The sequence below is a fragment of the Netta rufina genome (genome assembly GCF_964035555.1).
Source record: "Netta rufina genome assembly, chromosome: Z".
NCBI lineage: Eukaryota > Metazoa > Chordata > Aves > Anseriformes > Anatidae > Netta > Netta rufina.
In genome coordinates this window covers 74019660-74036506 of record NC_140126.1, presented here as the reverse complement: position 1 = coordinate 74036506, position 16847 = coordinate 74019660, and the positions used below count along the sequence as shown (strand labels likewise).

The following is a 16847-nucleotide window of genomic DNA, read 5'->3' as shown; positions in this document are numbered from 1 at the left end:
CAAAGGCGGGGCAGTGGTGGCCACTGTGACCTCAGCAAGCCTCAGTGATGCACTGGCCCATGCATGGCCAAGTTTGGGCAGCTGCGTTGGGAGTGGTGGGGAAGATGCCCTCACGTGGAGGAAGGAGGAGGGCTGGGGGGGATGAGGGCCCCTTGTGTTGGGCTGGCTCCCCCGGGCCATTTGGCTTGCCAGAAAGAAAGGCTGACTCCCTGCCACAGGGACTGCCCTGCGTGTCCTATCCTCTGCCCTGGGTTTATTTTTAAGAAGAATTTCTTCTCCACGTCACATCTAATCTAAATCTCCCCTCCATTTGTTCTAAGCCGTTATCCCTTGTTCCGTGGCTGCCCTCCCCGACAGAGTCCCTCTCCGGCTTTCTTTTAGGCCACTTTTATGGGTCAGGTTAGGTGGCAAAAATGCAGGGCGTAGCAAATGGCAGCCCCATCTACCTTGTTCCACACATTCCACATGACCTTATCCAGCTCAGGCTCTAGCCTCTGATCAGTGTAACACAGAGTCATAGAAACATTAAGATTGGAAAAGACCTCCAAGATCATCTGGTCCAACCATCACCCTGCTACCAATGTCACCCACCAAACCATGTCCCAACGCACCAGGTCCAACCTTGCCTTGAACACAGAACCACACAGAATGGCAGAATCATCTAGGTTGGAAGAGACCTCCAAGATCACCTAGTCCAGCCTCTGACCTAACACTAACAAGTGCTGCACTGAAGCATGTCACTACGCGCTACATCTAAACGTCTTTGAAAGACCTCCAGCAATGGTGATGCCACCACTTCCCTGGGCAACCTGTTCCAATGCCTGACCACTTGTTCTGAGGACAAATGTCTACTGTTGGTTTGACTAGTTGCAGAGCAGTGCTTACACTGAGTCAAGGACTTTTCAGCTTCTCACACTGCCCTGCCAGCCAGGAGGCTGGGCGTGCAGGAGGACCTGGGAGCAGACAGAAGCAGGAAAGATGACCCCAAGTGGCCAAAGAGATGTCCTGTGACCTAAGGTGTCATATGGAACTGCAAAACTGGGAGAGTTGTCTGGCAGCTTGCCATTCCTAGGGGAGAGGCTGTGCATCGGGCAGTGTGTGCTGAGCAATTGCATTGTGCATCACTTGCGTTGTTCGTGTATATGTTATTATTAATAATTAGTCTTTTCCATTAATTTTTTCTTTTCTAATAAACTGTTATTATCTCAACCCATGACTTTTACTTTTTTTTTTTTTTTTTTTTTTTTTTTTTCCCTAACTCTGTCCTTTATCCCACTCGTAAGCTCTGTTGGGCTTGACTGCCTGCTGAGCTAAACCACAACGACCACAAATGAGAATGGCCAGGAAGACCAGAAACATAGCCTCTTGATGAAACAAAGATCCAAAATGATATGACAAAATATTTGTACAATGCCTAATGCCAATAACCTTTTTTTCACATCTTTAAAAACAGATATTTGTGTCATGGGGTAATTACGTTTCTTCTGTTTAGTTCAAGGAACTCTACTTCTGTTATTTCGTCATTGTTATGCACTTTGCCTTCTTCAAGAAAAGCTTCCTCCTTTTCATGCTGTGCTTGATTTCATCTTCCATGCTTTCGTTTATTTTTAAATTCATTCAAGCTTCACGTCCAGAAGAAAAAGACTAGTGTAATGCCTGTTATTCAGTTTCTAGGCACTAAAGGTAGTCTATAAAAATACTTAAATTCATGTTGCAAATAGTTAAACCATAAATAACAAGTTGAAAAACGTGTAAAATGAAAATGGAGCATCACTCCAAGACATTAGTAAAAAGGAATGATTACAGTTATAAAATTGCAAAACACAATTTATTTATCACCAAATTAGCTGGAGATGTTATTTACAAATTGTTTAAATGTCCAATATCAGTTACTTTATACTGTTATTCTCTGTTGTAGTAGTTACGTGTATTTCATCTAGCTAAGGAAAACACAATGGAAATATTAATTCAGTCCTACATAATTGTGTTGTGAACTGTGAAAGCAAATGCAAAACAAACATTAAAAAATCAAGCTACAAAGAAGGATCTGGGCATTTAAGTATAGCTGCTCATAGAAACCTCTCTGGTAACCTTTATATTTACTTCATTCCGGTAGAGTCAAACTTGGAGAACCAGTCACACCATGACAACAATGCTTTTTTGCCTCTTTCTCCTCCTTTCCCACACAAAAGCTGAGATCCATGGAGAAATTAAAATAGGTTAAAACACAGTTCTCTTCAACAGGCGGAGATGGTTTTTCCCACTTGTTCGCTCTCCCTTTCTCCTTCACCCGCCTCTTCTGCTCCAGGCTAGTAATGACAGCTCTTCAGGTCTTTGAATATCCTGGGGATGTTCAGACCACCATGTTCTTATTGTGATGTCTCCTGAGTGCTCTTTGAGTATTGTCCAAGGTTAACCAACTACTTAGGAATGCCATCCAGAGGTCTGTTCTGAGGCAGGAGAGGTATGAGTGGCAGGCAGTGTGGGAGGATATGGGCAGGCATCTAGAGCAGCGGACACCTCCAGTGCTTCGGAAGCTCACCCCTGAACAGGTGTAAACTCCTAACACAATGGCAGAATGAAAGGCTTGGAAGAGGTGTGTCATCAGCCTGGCAATTCCAGAGAGACACAAATCACTGCAACGTGCTGGGGCTTGGCCCAGTGCAATTGCTCACCACCCGCTGACCCATGCCCAGCCTGCCCCTGAGCAGCCGGTACCCCTGCCATCCCCCAGCCGGCCACCCCACAGTACTTGTCCAGCATGACGCCAGATGGTACGGAACACCCCTTTGGCCCGTTGGGGTCAGCTGTCCTGTTCTGTCCCCTCCCAGCTCCTGCTGCACTCTGTCTGGCAGGACAGGGTGAGAAGCTGAAAAGTCCTTGATTCACTCTACGCACTGCTCCGCAACCAGTCAAACAGCAGGTTGTCATCAACGTTATTCTCAACCTAAATCCAAAGGACAGCACCCTGCTAGGAGGAAAGAGAACTCCATCCCAGCTAAAACTAGGACCAGGTGTTAAGTGTAATATTCTTTTTCATTATTAAATTTTCATTATCACCCTAAAATTTTGGGTTTAAACCAAATTAAATTCATGCAAGACCTATGTTGTCATTATTGTTTTCACTATTTTATTTAGAAAAGTGTAGACTGCACCACATACTTGCCAGTCTGCATGCTGTAAAGCTCTGTGACTGCTATTTTGATTCCAGTGGCTTTGGTGTGAGTCCTAAATCCCATAAATTGGGACATTGACCGTTGATCAGTCTTCTGGCTGAGACTCTTGTTCGCAGGCTTTATGCTGTATTTTGAATTCTGTTACGGTATTTCTTAATATAGCCATCACCATTTTCTTGGGAAATGAGAAATGGACAGAGTGTTTCCTTTGGTTGATGATTAAGTCCACATTATACATAGTGCAGGACAATGAAGGGATTAAATACCACCTATGTCAAACAGGAATAAAGGAAGCTCTTCATGTTCACAATTCTAGTCCCACTGGAAATTAATTCTGATAACTACAGAAACTAGTTTTTTGAGCTTGTCTATGTGATACAAACTGTCCTGTTAACACACTGGACATCTCTGTGTATTTATCTTTTCTCTTTCTTCATTTTCTCCATATCTTTTTTTCTGTAGGAAGACATGCATGGGCTGGAGGTTAGATGGGGTATTCTCTAGTATAGTCAGCAAGCTCTTGAGTCTGAATGAGAGTTCCAGTCTCTTGGAAGATGTCTGCTCCACACCTTTGTCAAAGCTTTTGTGAAATACAGAAAGAAATCCTGTCATCTGCAAAATATTCACAGGTATTTGGGATTCTGTGTTGGTAAGTCATCCAAGATATGCAAGGAAAGATTCTTGGGATTCCTTAGGTAAAGACTTCCAAATAATTTACTGAGTCCAAGGGAATTTTACCAGATTAAGAGGTGAAAAAGTGATTGCAAGTTACTGCCCTATAAAAGTATTCTTAACAGAAACTGCACATTGACAAACAGATGGGAAAAAAAAACAAGTGCTGGACCCTTTTGAATTGATGTTAAGTATGCCTTTGGTGGCAGGATTTCACCCCAAACATTCAATTTCTGAGATGATTGCCAGCTCATGAAAGAAATGTGCCCCACCTAAATAAACTTCTGTTTGCAGAATAGTTTTTTTTTTCTTATCTTTTTTTTTTTCTTTTATTTTCCTTTTTTCTTTTTCTGTTTTTTTTTTTTTTTTTTTTTTTTACTTTCTTCTTTTTTCCTTATTTTTTTTTTCCAACAGATACATTTTGATGGTAGATGTGATGCAAGCACAGACCCACTTTTATTTTCAAAGGCCATTAAATTCTAGAATTTATGCAATGTGAGGTCCAGAAGCATCACAAGCTGCTTAGAACCTTGTTCTACATATACTTATTTGAAAATCCATTTTTAATTGCAGATTTTCTACTGGCATATTATTTCGCATATATTTCTACTCTTGAGTTCCACTGGGCAAGAATAGTATGATTATATTGGCATATTGCTAGGTATCAAAGAAATTAAGAATAGTAAACTACCCTTAAAAATTGATTTCACATATTACTTAGGGTAATTCTCTGAGGTGAAATCCTTTTCCACTGACAGTCAGCAGGCTGACAATCAGCCGCTGAGTCAGCAGGATTTTTTACCTCTTTAATTTCTAATCCTTTTACAGATCTGTTTTTGCTGCATATTTTTGCTTAGAAGACCAAAGAAATGATAGTGAGACTACGCAGTATCTTGGAAATATGTTTCTGTGGTGTGGCTGGTGGTTTTCACTTGAGCAGCATTACTTAGGTAAGATTGGCTATGTGAATGACAACTGAGTTGTATTTTATTTCATGTTACGAGCAGGATGGTGCTTTGATTTTATTTGGAGTTATTGAGAGGAACACTGAAAGAAATGATTATTTTGTTAGCTACACTGGGGGAAAGGAAAGAGGAAAAGCAATGGATTCAGAAATTGGTGAAGTGTTATATCCTCCCTACTCCACCCCAGAAGAACGAAGGAATATATGTGTATTTTATGGAGCCTAAATGTATTTGCTAGGAAATAAATGAATGCTGTTTTCCAGAGAACACTTTCAGTGCGTAAACATGTTAAGCACTGAGTCACAGAGACTTGTCACTGCTATGGCAGTATTTCTCTGAGAGGGCTAATACTGCAAGTAGGACAATTGCAATTACATGGAGAGATTCTCTATCTCCACTCCCTTCTTTGGTTTATTTTCAAAAATGTGTTCTGTGTCTGTCTGAAACAGTGATGACTCATCCTTGTCTTAAATGAAATAATCTAGTTTCCACCTTCTTCACTTATATGCACAGAGCACCTACATATGAGTAGACTATGGAGATGCATTTCTCTGTAGGTTTTTGTTTTGTTTTTCCTTCTTTTCTCCTGAAGATCTACAACAGAGTGAGAGCATTTGTAGGCAAGGGAAGAACAGCTAACGCCATCCACCTTGACATATGCACAGCCTGTGATACAGTCCCACACAACATCCTTGTTTCTAAATTGGAGAGGCACAGACTGTTTGGTGGAAAAGGAATAGGCAGTATCACTGTATCCAAAGAGTTGCAGTCAGTGGCTCAATGTCCATGTGGAGACCAGTGGTCAGTGGTGTACCTCAGGGGTCCGTAATGGGACCAGGCTTTTTTACTGTGTTAATTAGTGACATGGACAGAGGGATTGAGAGCACCTTCAGCAAACTTGCTGATGACACTAAGCTGAGTGGTGCAGTTGATATTCTAGAGGGAAGGGATGCCATTCAGGGGGACCTGGACAGGCTTGAGAGGTGGGCGCATGTGAACCTTACAAATTTTGACAAGACCAAGTGCAAGCTCCTACATCTATGTTGAAGAAAACCCCCAAATCATTAAAGATTGGGTGATGAATGGATGAAAAGCATCACTTCAGAGAAGGACTTGGGGGTTACTAGTGGGTGAAAAACTTGACATAAGCCAGCAGTGTGCACTTACAGTCCAGAAAGCCAACCATACCTTAGGCTTCAAAAGAAATGTGGCCAGCAGGATGAAGGAGGCAATTCTCCCCCTCTACTCCTCTCTCTTGAGACTCCACCTGGAGCTCTGTTCAGCTGAGGGGCCCCCTGAACAAGAGGGACAGGGAGCTGTTGGAGTGGGTTCAGAGAAGTCCGCAAAGATCAGGTGGCTGGAGCACCTCTATGGTGAAGACAGGCTGAGGGAATTGGTTCTACTCCAGGCTGTCACATTATTAATGATGAACATGGGGAGCCATGGATGAAGGAAGCTGAACATAACTAAATTCTGGTTTGCAGTTATGGCATCTTTTTTAATCGTGGTGCAAACAGTGGTGCGAAATCTATCCAACTTTTGGTTTTAAACTCTCCAAGCTCCACATGTAGTTGGTGGAAAGAGAATATTTGATTTGGAGTGTTTAAGCAAGGAACTAAGTTTTTTATTCACTATATAGATGTGGCCTCCTAAAACACCCAATTAATTATTAAACGTAAGTCACTGGAAAACCTTTCAGTTCTTTGCAGTACCGGTTGCCGTATTTTGACTAATATAGTCCCTAGATATCCCAGCTTTAGACCTTGAAAAGAAAAAGGTGAAAAAATCAGAGCTGGGGAATAAAACTAGGAAACATAAAACTATATTGACTTCACTCACAGAATCACAGAATGGTTGAGGCTGGCAGGGCCCTCAGGAGCTCACCTGGTCCCATCCTTGCTCCAGCAGGGCCACCCATAGCAGGGTGCCCAGGCCTGTGTCCAGGAGGCTCTTGAAGATCCCCCAGGAGGAGACCCCACAGCCTCTGGGCAGCCTGTGCCAGCGCTCAGTTACCTGCACAACACAGAAGTGCTGCCTGGTATCCAGAGGGAACATCCTGTGCTCTAGCTTGTGCCCTTTGTTTCTTGTCCTGCCACTGGGCACCACTGAAAAGAGCCTGTCTCCATCCTTTTTGTGCCCTCCCTCCAGGTATTTATGGACATTGATGAGACCCCCCCGAACCTTCCCTTCTCCAGGCCGAGCAATCCCAGCTCTCTCAGCATCTCCTTATTGGAGAGATGCTTCAGTCTCTTCATCATCTTCATGGTGCTTTGCTGGACGCTTCCAAAGATCCCCTTGTCTTTCTTGTACCAGGGAGCCCGGAACTGTGCATGCTACTCCAGTTGTAGTACATTCCTGCCCAAAAGTCTTTTTCAGCAACTTTTCTTTCATAAACCTATATTTTTTTACTGTTTAGGGATTAACAAGATTTCTGAAAAGAGATAATCCAGGGTGTCATCTTTTTGCAGGCTTCCGGTTGTGACAAGTGTAGGAAGCTTTTAAGAACAAGTTAGATGTGTTTTGTATGAGACTACATATCATTTTCCCTAGCTAAGCTCTGAAGCCCCTTCCATCTGTCTTCCATGATGCTATGATTCGTGCTGTAACGACTCTTTTCTTTGTTCCTCCTGGCTGGATGGAAAGCTCTTATACTTTTAAGTTTACTGTGATTCCTACTGCAACTATGACTTTAGCTCACCTCTTACCTGTCTGCATTCCCACAAAAGAAGTGGTGGAACTGACCATTCAGAATTAGGCTTTTGAAACACATAGAATTTATTTGATAGAAAAGGAAATAAAAGGAAAATATAAACAATTTAAACACAACTAACTTTCCAGAAATTACAATTGGCTACTTGAAATCTCCACTAAAGACAAATTTCCAGCAGTTTGTAGTTCTATTGTGAAGCATTTTCAGCTGTTCTTGAGTCCCCACCAAATTGCCATGGCATTGAACAGAGCTGTGTGAAATTACTAATTTGGTTGAGTCATACATAATAGCCTGCTGTAGCACTTGTGCAAGTAAGATTTTTTGTTTGGTATTAGCTTTTGTATTTCTACGTGGTGAAAAATTTATACTGGATTGCATTGTTCAACCCTGGATTTTAAGATACCTTCACATCCTATGTTTTTAGCCTTACTGTTTCAAAACTACAATATATAAAATTTTGCACTAGTACGAAAGCAAAAGTCCAGTCTTATCTATTTGCCATATGATATATGTCTGTTACCTTGTTATGTTTCCAGTCTCCCAAAGATGATTATGATGATGATTTATTTTGTTTAGGTAACAAATCTAGGTATTTCAATATACAATTTAAAGCAGACAGACCTAATATTTAAAGGTTTGTGCTTTCAGAGGCTAATATTTGTCCCTATAATGCAAATGGTTTTCAACCATAAAAGTGGTTTTGAATAGAACAAGAGTTAGTTTGGATTAGTTGTTAGTAACACCAATATATATACATATATATACATATATATATGGAAATAAGACACAGCTGAGAGTTTAATTCATTTTTTAAGAAAATGAACACCTATCTCTCTTGAGCAGATAAGTATTTTTCTGATTACAGTAGATCATATGTAAATCTGATATAATTTTATTTCTTAGCGAGCAATTTTTCTCGTGTTTCTTCTGTGTAATAAGCCTGCTGCAACACACTGAACTATCTAATACATATATATATTTATATATCATTAGTCACTATGGAACCAAATTACCAGTTTGAAATAATTGCCAATTACTTTTTCTGTGAGGAAACTAGACCCAAATGATTAGGAAGTACTATCTCCATAATTCTGAGAAGTGTTTCTAATTCCAAAACCCTGTGTATAGCACAATCAATCCGTTTTCAGAGAAAATGACCTTGTACCACTAGAAAAACAGATTTGCATCTGAAAGATTATGTTACAGGAACAGAATTGTAACAGTCTTCATGCAAAAAGAATGGGCCTTTACAGATTGTATTGACAGCTGTCTTGATAAATTTGAGTTCTGTAATGGACTGTTAACAGCAGACCATTGCAATGATCTTTTATGCCCAAATGAAAGTCTGCTGATGTGTGAGTTGAATGAAAACCAGCTCTGTGAAACTCTCTGCATAGGACACCTCTAGTTTGATTGCTGTTTTAATGTAAAATGGATTCAGTTTTTGCCTTGCATCAGTGATCAATGAAGCGATGTTTATATAAAAACGTCCACAGGTTTATGCACATTTATAAATGTGTGCACACAAACCTTATTCTTGTCCTTGACCACAGCTTGCTAAGTTGGATAAGTGTTGAATTGTAAACACTTGGACAATTGGACCGACTGCAGCTCCTCATGTCAACACTTGTCTGCCATCTGAACCAAATTTAAATAGTTTAAAAATATCTTCAGTATGTCTGTACCAGCTGCAGGCACACCTTCAGCTACATTGTCAGCACATGCATCTTTCCTAATACTTGCGTGTGTGTGTATGTTATGACTGTAAGGTGGTAGACAGTCAAACTGTTTGTACTTTTGATAGAGAGCAAGGGCACGTTCTGCCTAAGCTGGTGTGATGTAGAGCTTAGGGATATGGTTTAGTGGGGACTGTTTGTGTTAGGTCAGAGGTTGGACTCGATGATCTTGAGGTCTCTTCCAACCTAGAAATTCTGTGATTCTGTGATTCTGTGATCTGCCTAAGTAGGGCTCTTGTCAATGTTGAAAGTGTTCACTTACGAATTTAAAAGAGCTTATTTATAAGCTGTTTGTGTTAATTCAAGGTCTAATGTAGATGCTCTCAAATTTGGAGATAATTCCTTCTGCACAACCAGCCAGTGGCTGTGACCCAGCTACATGCAACCTGCTTCTGGTGACTTAATTAATTTGTTGTTCTTTCTCACTATGTCAGAAATGTTAAATAGACCTTGTAATTCTACGGATTTCAGTAGTAGAGGACCTTTAAAAGCAGCAGACTCTGCTCCTGCTTTTTCACACTTTCTTATCTATCCCTTCTGCTTTAAGTCATGGTCTCTCAGATTTCTGAGATGACATATGTACAGAAGTCACAGGAAAAGGACACTACTTGTACTTTAATTCATCTCCTTGTGTCTTGTAGAGGTGGCTTACTTATAGAGGAACAATTATTTGCAGCCACTTGGAGAATGCAGAAGCTTATGTCCATATTTTGATGTAAGAGATAGACTCTCAAACCTCCCAGGATCGAGACATTTGCGTGTAAAGTAACGAGAACTTGTATTTAACATTGTTTTAACTGATTTGCATGCTGCCTAATCCTTGTACTAGAAAAATCTGTTGCTAATACAGTCCCTTTCATTGTCCCTCTTCTGAATTCCTTTTGAAACAGAACATGATTCTGGTCTGTGTTGTAATTGCAATATCCCTGCCCATCAGTGGCAGCACCTCCGAATTTAAAGATCCATTAATATGACTACATGTAGGATAGGCCTTGAAGGCGAAGGGGGCTGAAGAAGCCTACTGGCACATATATGTTAAGACAAGTGAAAAATCTGGCATTCCTTGAATGTCCTGTAGTCTTTATTCATGAAACTCCTGGAAAATGAGTATTTCTGTAAGAAGCACTGGCAGTTTCTTTCTTGCAAATAGCTTTTTTATGCAGCATTAAATTCATTAAGAGGTGAACGGCTGTCAGGATTGCTACTAAATATGCTAGACTGTAGATATCACCAGTGGCTTTTTATATCAGATAGTGAAAACCTTTTCTGGGAGGAATTCACTCCCACCCATCCCATAAAATACATACGAGCAGGGCAGGGAGGGAGATGCTTCAGGCTACACACAGATCTGCTCAGGCTGCACCTTGGCCAGATGAAGGGGTTGCTGTGTTCAGCCCAACTGCAGCAGCTTATCTTTGCCTTCCAGCTGGAGGTAACTAGTCCCTCCAATACAGTGCCATAACTTTGTGGTTAGTGTAAGCATTTTGAGCACTAGGAGTTTTCTAATATAGATCAGTGAACAGACTTGCATAGTTGTACTAATTGACCGGCATGAGTGATGACCTTCATCAGAGGTGCAGGTAGCTAGACATAAAGTAGGAGCACTCAGTAATTCTACAACAGAATTACGTGTCTTGTTGCTGCCTCAGGAATGTTCCAGGACAGAAGCAAGATGGAACTGAGTCCCGGCACCGCTGTTTTGCACTGACACAGGCCAAAAATATGATTAGTATTTACCTTTGTATTGTGTTGGGAAGAGTGCCAGACTAGCATCTCTTCTAGTCCTATCCTTCCAGACTTCAGTATCCACTAACTTTTTGCTCAGTGCAGGAGGGAATGAACCCTTGCATTGTACGTCTGAGGATCCAAATTTACAGCTGCTGACTTACTTTTTTTCTCTCTCTTGCCACAGGCAAACTTGGGCTAGATGATTCAATTCACAAAGTACTGTCCCTGTTCAGGAAGAAGTTCCTGATGCAGTCACTAACAGGTCTTTGCATTTCATCTAATTTCCCTCCTGAATACAATCTTGATCCTCTCTTTAAGCCTTCTGTGGACAGAGCCTGTTTCTGAGGACACAGAGGTAAGTGTGCATGGTGTTTTGCTGTTGTTGTAGTAGTGGTTGCTGTTTGTTTCCTGAAAAGAAGGTTGTCAATTCTGTGTGTACTGGAAAAACTACTTCTAATGCTGACCGTCAGGAAGGTGAAGAGAAGGACACCAGAAGGACACACAGAAGATGCGGTGGTGGTGCAAGAAGATGACGGCAGCCTTGGCATGGCATGGTATGGCCCCACTGCAGTGGAACAGTTTGCTGACTAGCTCTAACTTCCTCATACATGAGAACCTGTGCATTAGAACTCGAGTCCTGTGGAAGCAGCCACCTTCTAGGACATTCTTCAGTGACAGGAAGAAGTTTCATATTGCTCTGGTAGGACAAGCCTTCCACCTGCGCCCCTTCCATGTTTTGGTGGCTACAGGTGGGGGATATGCAGGATACAGAAAATATAAGGATTACAAGTTGGAACAGCTAGAGAAGAAGGGCATAGAGCTGCCTGTGAAGCTTGCAAGCGAGTGGGAGGTTTCTCTGTACAAATCGGTACCAACTCGACTGCTCTCACAAGCATTGGGTCGCCTGAACCAGGTGGAACTGCCTACATGGCTTCGGAAGCCTGTTTACAGCATGTACATTTGGACATTCAGACTAAACACGAAGGAGGCAGCTGTTGAAGATCTGCATCACTATAAAAACCTCAGTGAATTCTTTTGCAGAAAGCTGAAACCACAAGCACAGCCAGTCTGCTGTTTGCACAGTGTGATTAGTCCCTCTGATGGAAAGATCCTTAACTTTGGACAAGTAAAGAACTGTGAAATGGAGCAAGTAAAAGGGGTTACTTATTCACTGGAATCTTTCTTGGGACCTCGCATCAGCACAGAGGACTTGCATTTTAGTGAGGCCTCACCTGGTAACTCCTTTCAGCAACAGCTAGTCACAAAGGAGGGGAATAAGCCCTATCATTGTGTAATCTACCTTGCACCAGAGGACTACCACTGCTTCCACTCACCCACTGACTAGAGGGTGTCACACCGATGTCATTTGCCAGGCTCTCTGATGTCTGTGAATCCTGGAGTTGCTCACTGGATCAAGGAACTTGTCTGCCACAATAAACAGGTTGTCCTTACAGGTGACTGGAAACATGGCTTTTTCTCTTTAACGGCTGTAGGAGCAACAAAAGTGGGCTCTGTCTGCATTTACTTTGACCAGGACCTGCATACCAACAGTCCTCGTTACTCAAAAGGTTCCTACAATTACTTCAGCTTTGTATCACAGAATCACAGAATCACAGAATTTCTAGGTTGGAAGAGACCTCAAGATCATCGAGTCCAGCCTCTGACCTAACACTAACAGTCCCCACTAAACCATATCCTTAAGCTCTACATCTAAACGTCTTTTAAAGACTTCCAGGGATGGTGACTCCACCACTTCCCTGGGCAGCCTGTTCCAATGTCTAACAACCCTTTTGGTAAAAAAGTTCTTCCTAAGATCCAACCTAAAACTCCCCTGGTGCAACATTAGCCCATTCCCCCTCGTCCTGTCACCAGGCACGTGGGAGAACAGACCAACCCCCACCTCGCTACAGCCTCCCTTGAGGTACCTGTAGAGAGTGATAAGGTCACCCCTGAGCCTCCTTTTCTCCAGGCTGAACAAGCCCAGCTCCCTCAGCCGCTCCTCGTAGGACTTGTTCTCCAACAAGTTGTTGTATCCAACAACAACAAGAAGGGAATACAGGAAAGGAGAACATTTAGGGGAATTTAATCTAGACTCTACTATTGTACTCATCTTTGAGGCTCCTAAGGACTTCAAATTCCACCTCAAAGCTGGACAGAAAATCCACCTGGGAGAAGCCCTGGGCTCTCTATAGAAAATCAAGCAGCAAGAAGGTTTTATATATAAAGGGACTTTTATCACATCACAGAGAGTTTCGTTTAACAAGCGTATATCACTCAGCAGGACCTGGGTAAGGAAAATGGAAGATGTCATTGCTATATTCAACTTTGAGAGTATTTGGCTTATATTTACATATTGCTGCTGAATGCAGGAAGATAATTGAATGAATGTGTATGCATCAGGTATAGCTGCCTTTAAAGATGTTGACTATGGATGTTTCTGTCCTACCTTGTGCCTGTAGTCTTTGATGTTCTCCCCCTCAATGTGCCACAGGATATCTATGTTCACAGAGTGTAAAAATCCCTTCCTAGACCATGCAGGTGCAATGGGGAAGGGTGGAAGTAGACATTAGATATATTTAAAGGGACATTAAGAAGTTGAGTCAGACCTTGTACCTTAGATCTGCTGTATTTCTTTCAGAGCTTGAGTAAAAAATGTATTTTCTTCTTTATTCTAAAACACTTCTCTGAAGTCCTTGTGCAAAATACATGGAGAGCCATTAGTTAGTCCAGTTAAATGGACTATTACGGCTTCACAGCCCAAACAAAGCGAAATACACAGACCACATCAGTAAAGTAAGTTATACATCCAATTTATTTCTTAACGTTAGACAACTTTAATTCTTTTACCTAACAATGCCCCTTGAAAAATGGACTTTGCACTGTATTTTAAACCTGGAACCACTGTGTCTACGTTCCATACAATGAAACTGGGCATTGTGAATTTTTTTTTTTTAATATTATCAGACAGATCCATATGTCTAATTCCTAATCCATACTTTTAGTTTGCTATTCCAGGCCTTAAAGATCTCGTTTGTATTTAAGAGAGTTCACCTCCTGAATTAAAGGTCGGAAGACATAGAGGATGTTTCTCATGTTATGCTATGTATCTTCAATGTTGCTTTGTCATTAAGTTACTGAAGAATAGTTCCTCTATTTACAGTTTCAGATACTTCAGGACCAATTTTTGTCACATGGAGGGCAATGCCATATGTACTGACAATACATTAAAACAACAGCTTTCGGAAGCAATCCCAGGTTGCCTCACAGGTGCCAACTTGGCCATCCTTTAATGCACTGGCACCTATTTTGTCTTATCTAAAAGCTAAAAAACCATACCTGCTCTGACTTCTGCCCTCAGACTAATTTTGCTAGAAATGTGCTGGGGCCTGAAAGCTTTATGCTGGAGCTTCATCCTACAGCAAAACTTCAGATCCTCGTTGTAAATTAATGTCAGGAAGAGTTCACAAAACACCTTGGATCTCTTGATCTTGGCACCAAAATCTGTGGCACACTGGTGCCAAAGTAAAAAAGAACTCTGTTTTAAAGCAATGTATCAATTATTTTTAAAAAAAAAAAAAAAAAAAAAGTTAAAACAAACAAACAAAAAAAAACAAACAAAAAAAAAAAAAAAAAAAACACAACAAACAGGGTGCATTAAGAGCTGGCTGATGTCATCACAGGACCTCTCTCAATTATTTTTCAATGATTTTGGGAATCTAGAGAGGTCCCTGTAGACTGGAAGCTGGCAAATGTTGTGCCAATTTTCAAGAAGAGCAAGAAAGAAGACCATAGCAATTACAGGCCTGTCAGTCTCATGTCAGTGTCTGGTAAAATTATGGAGAAGATGATCCTTGAAGTTATTGAGGCACACCTGGGGGACAATGCAGTCATTGGTTCCAGCCAACATGGGTTCATGAGGGGTTGGTCCTGCCTAACCGGTTTGATTTCCTTTTATGATAAGATCACCCATCTAGTCGATCGAGGGAAACCAGCTGATGTGATCTTTTTGGACTTCAGCAAGGCTTTTGACACAGTTTCCCATAGGATTCTACTGGACAAAATGTCCAGCATACAGCTAAACAAAAACATCATATGGTGGGTGAGCAATTGGCTGATGGGCAGTGCTCAAAGGGTTGTGGTAAATGGGGCCACATCTGGCTGGCAGATGGTCACTAATGGGGTCCCTCAAGGTTCCATTTTAGGGCCAGTCCTCTTCAATACTTTTATAAACAATTTGGATGTAGGACTAGAAGGTGTTTTGAGCAAATTTGTTGACAACACCAAACTTGGAGGAGTTGTGGACTCGGCTGAGGGTGGAAAGGCCTTGCAGAGATCCGGACAGATTGGAGAGCTGAGCGATCACCAATGGCATGAAGTTTAACAAAAGCAAGTGCTGGGTCCTGCACCTGGGACAGGGCAACCCTGGCAATACGTAAAGACTGGGCGATGAGACACTGGAGAGCAGCCCTGCAGAGAGGGATCTGGGGGTTGTGGTTGATAGCAAGCTGAGTCTGAGCCAGCAGTGTGTCCTGGAAGCCAGGAGGGCCAACGATATCCTGGGATGCATCAAGCATGGCATTGCTAGTCGGTCGAGGGAAGTGATTGTCCCGCTCTACTCTGTGCTGGTGCAGCCTCAACTTGAGTACTGTGTGCAGTTCTGGGCACCACAGTGCAAAAAGGACGTGAAACTACTGGAGAATGTCCAGAGGAGGGTGATGAAGGTGGTGAAGGGCCTAGAGGGGAAGACATATGAGGAGCAGCTGAGGTCACCTGGCCTGTTCAGCCTGGAGGAGGCTGAGGGGGGACCTCATTGTGGCCTACAACTCCCTCACAAGGGGGAATGGAGAGGCAGGTGACCTATTCTCTGTAACACAAGTGACAGGACCCGCAGGAACAGTGTTAAGCTGAGGCAGGGGGAGTTTAGGCTGGGCATCAGGAAGAGGTTCTTCACCGAGAGGGTGGTTGCACACAGGAACAGGCTCCCCAGGGATGTAGTCACTGCACCAAGCCTGTCTGAATTTAAGAAGTGATTAGACAGTCACACGGTCTAAACAATTGGGCAGACCTGTGTGGTGCCAGGAGTTGGACTTGATGATCCTTATGGGTCCCTTCCAACTTGGAATATTCTATGATTCTACCTCCTCAGTGTGAGTGATCACTATGGGCTGATTTTATAGTTGAAATATCCCAATGATATTTCATGTTAAAGGTTTTTCTTTAGGTATGTGATAGTTTCAGTATTCTTCAGGCAGCACCTTTTAAGAGCTGTTCTTTACCTGTGTTTCTTTCTGTCCAGTTTCTAGAAAGCTTACAGGGTCAAAAGTTACATTGCAGCATTGTTGTGTGTCAATTAAAAAAAAATAACACTCTTTAGTCTCTGCCAAGTACTTTCCTCTTACCTCCCAAATACGTCAAGCCTTGCTTTGAGTACTTTGAGAATATTACCTGTAGTTCACCATGTAGAGGTTTCAAAGCTCAGTATCATTGGTCAACCAGTGACCACATAAAAAAAGTAAAATTTCTGATACTCCTTCTGGCTTTTTGTAAATGCATTTTCAGAGATGCTTGATGTACACGCTCCAGTCTCAAAGAATAAAAAAAAATAGTAGCTACAGAGTCTTTGATGTGATACTGATTTTGAAAGGCAAATCTAAACAAAAGCAAAAGTACAAAGACTAAATAAAATAGTACATTTTCATAAAATGTGTTTCTCTATATCTATTTCCTCATCTCCAGCCAGTAAAGAATTTGTTGGCATACCCAGTCACAAGTAGGTAGTTAGTGTGAGAATATGTCACATATTTTTGTGTATTTGTAATATAGAAAGAAACTTGCTAGATAAAGCTATTGATCGTAGAGT

General features: G+C 41.8%; 1 pseudogene across 1 annotated transcript; it reads left to right on the top strand.

Moving 5' to 3' along the window:
- Positions 1-11516: 11516 nt before the first annotated feature.
- On the top strand, positions 11517-13179 carry LOC311221536 (phosphatidylserine decarboxylase proenzyme, mitochondrial-like; annotated as a pseudogene). Its single transcript has 2 exons — positions 11517-12578; positions 12994-13179. The product of its transcript is annotated as a phosphatidylserine decarboxylase proenzyme, mitochondrial-like (transcript).
- The last annotated feature ends 3668 nt before the right edge of the window (positions 13180-16847 follow it).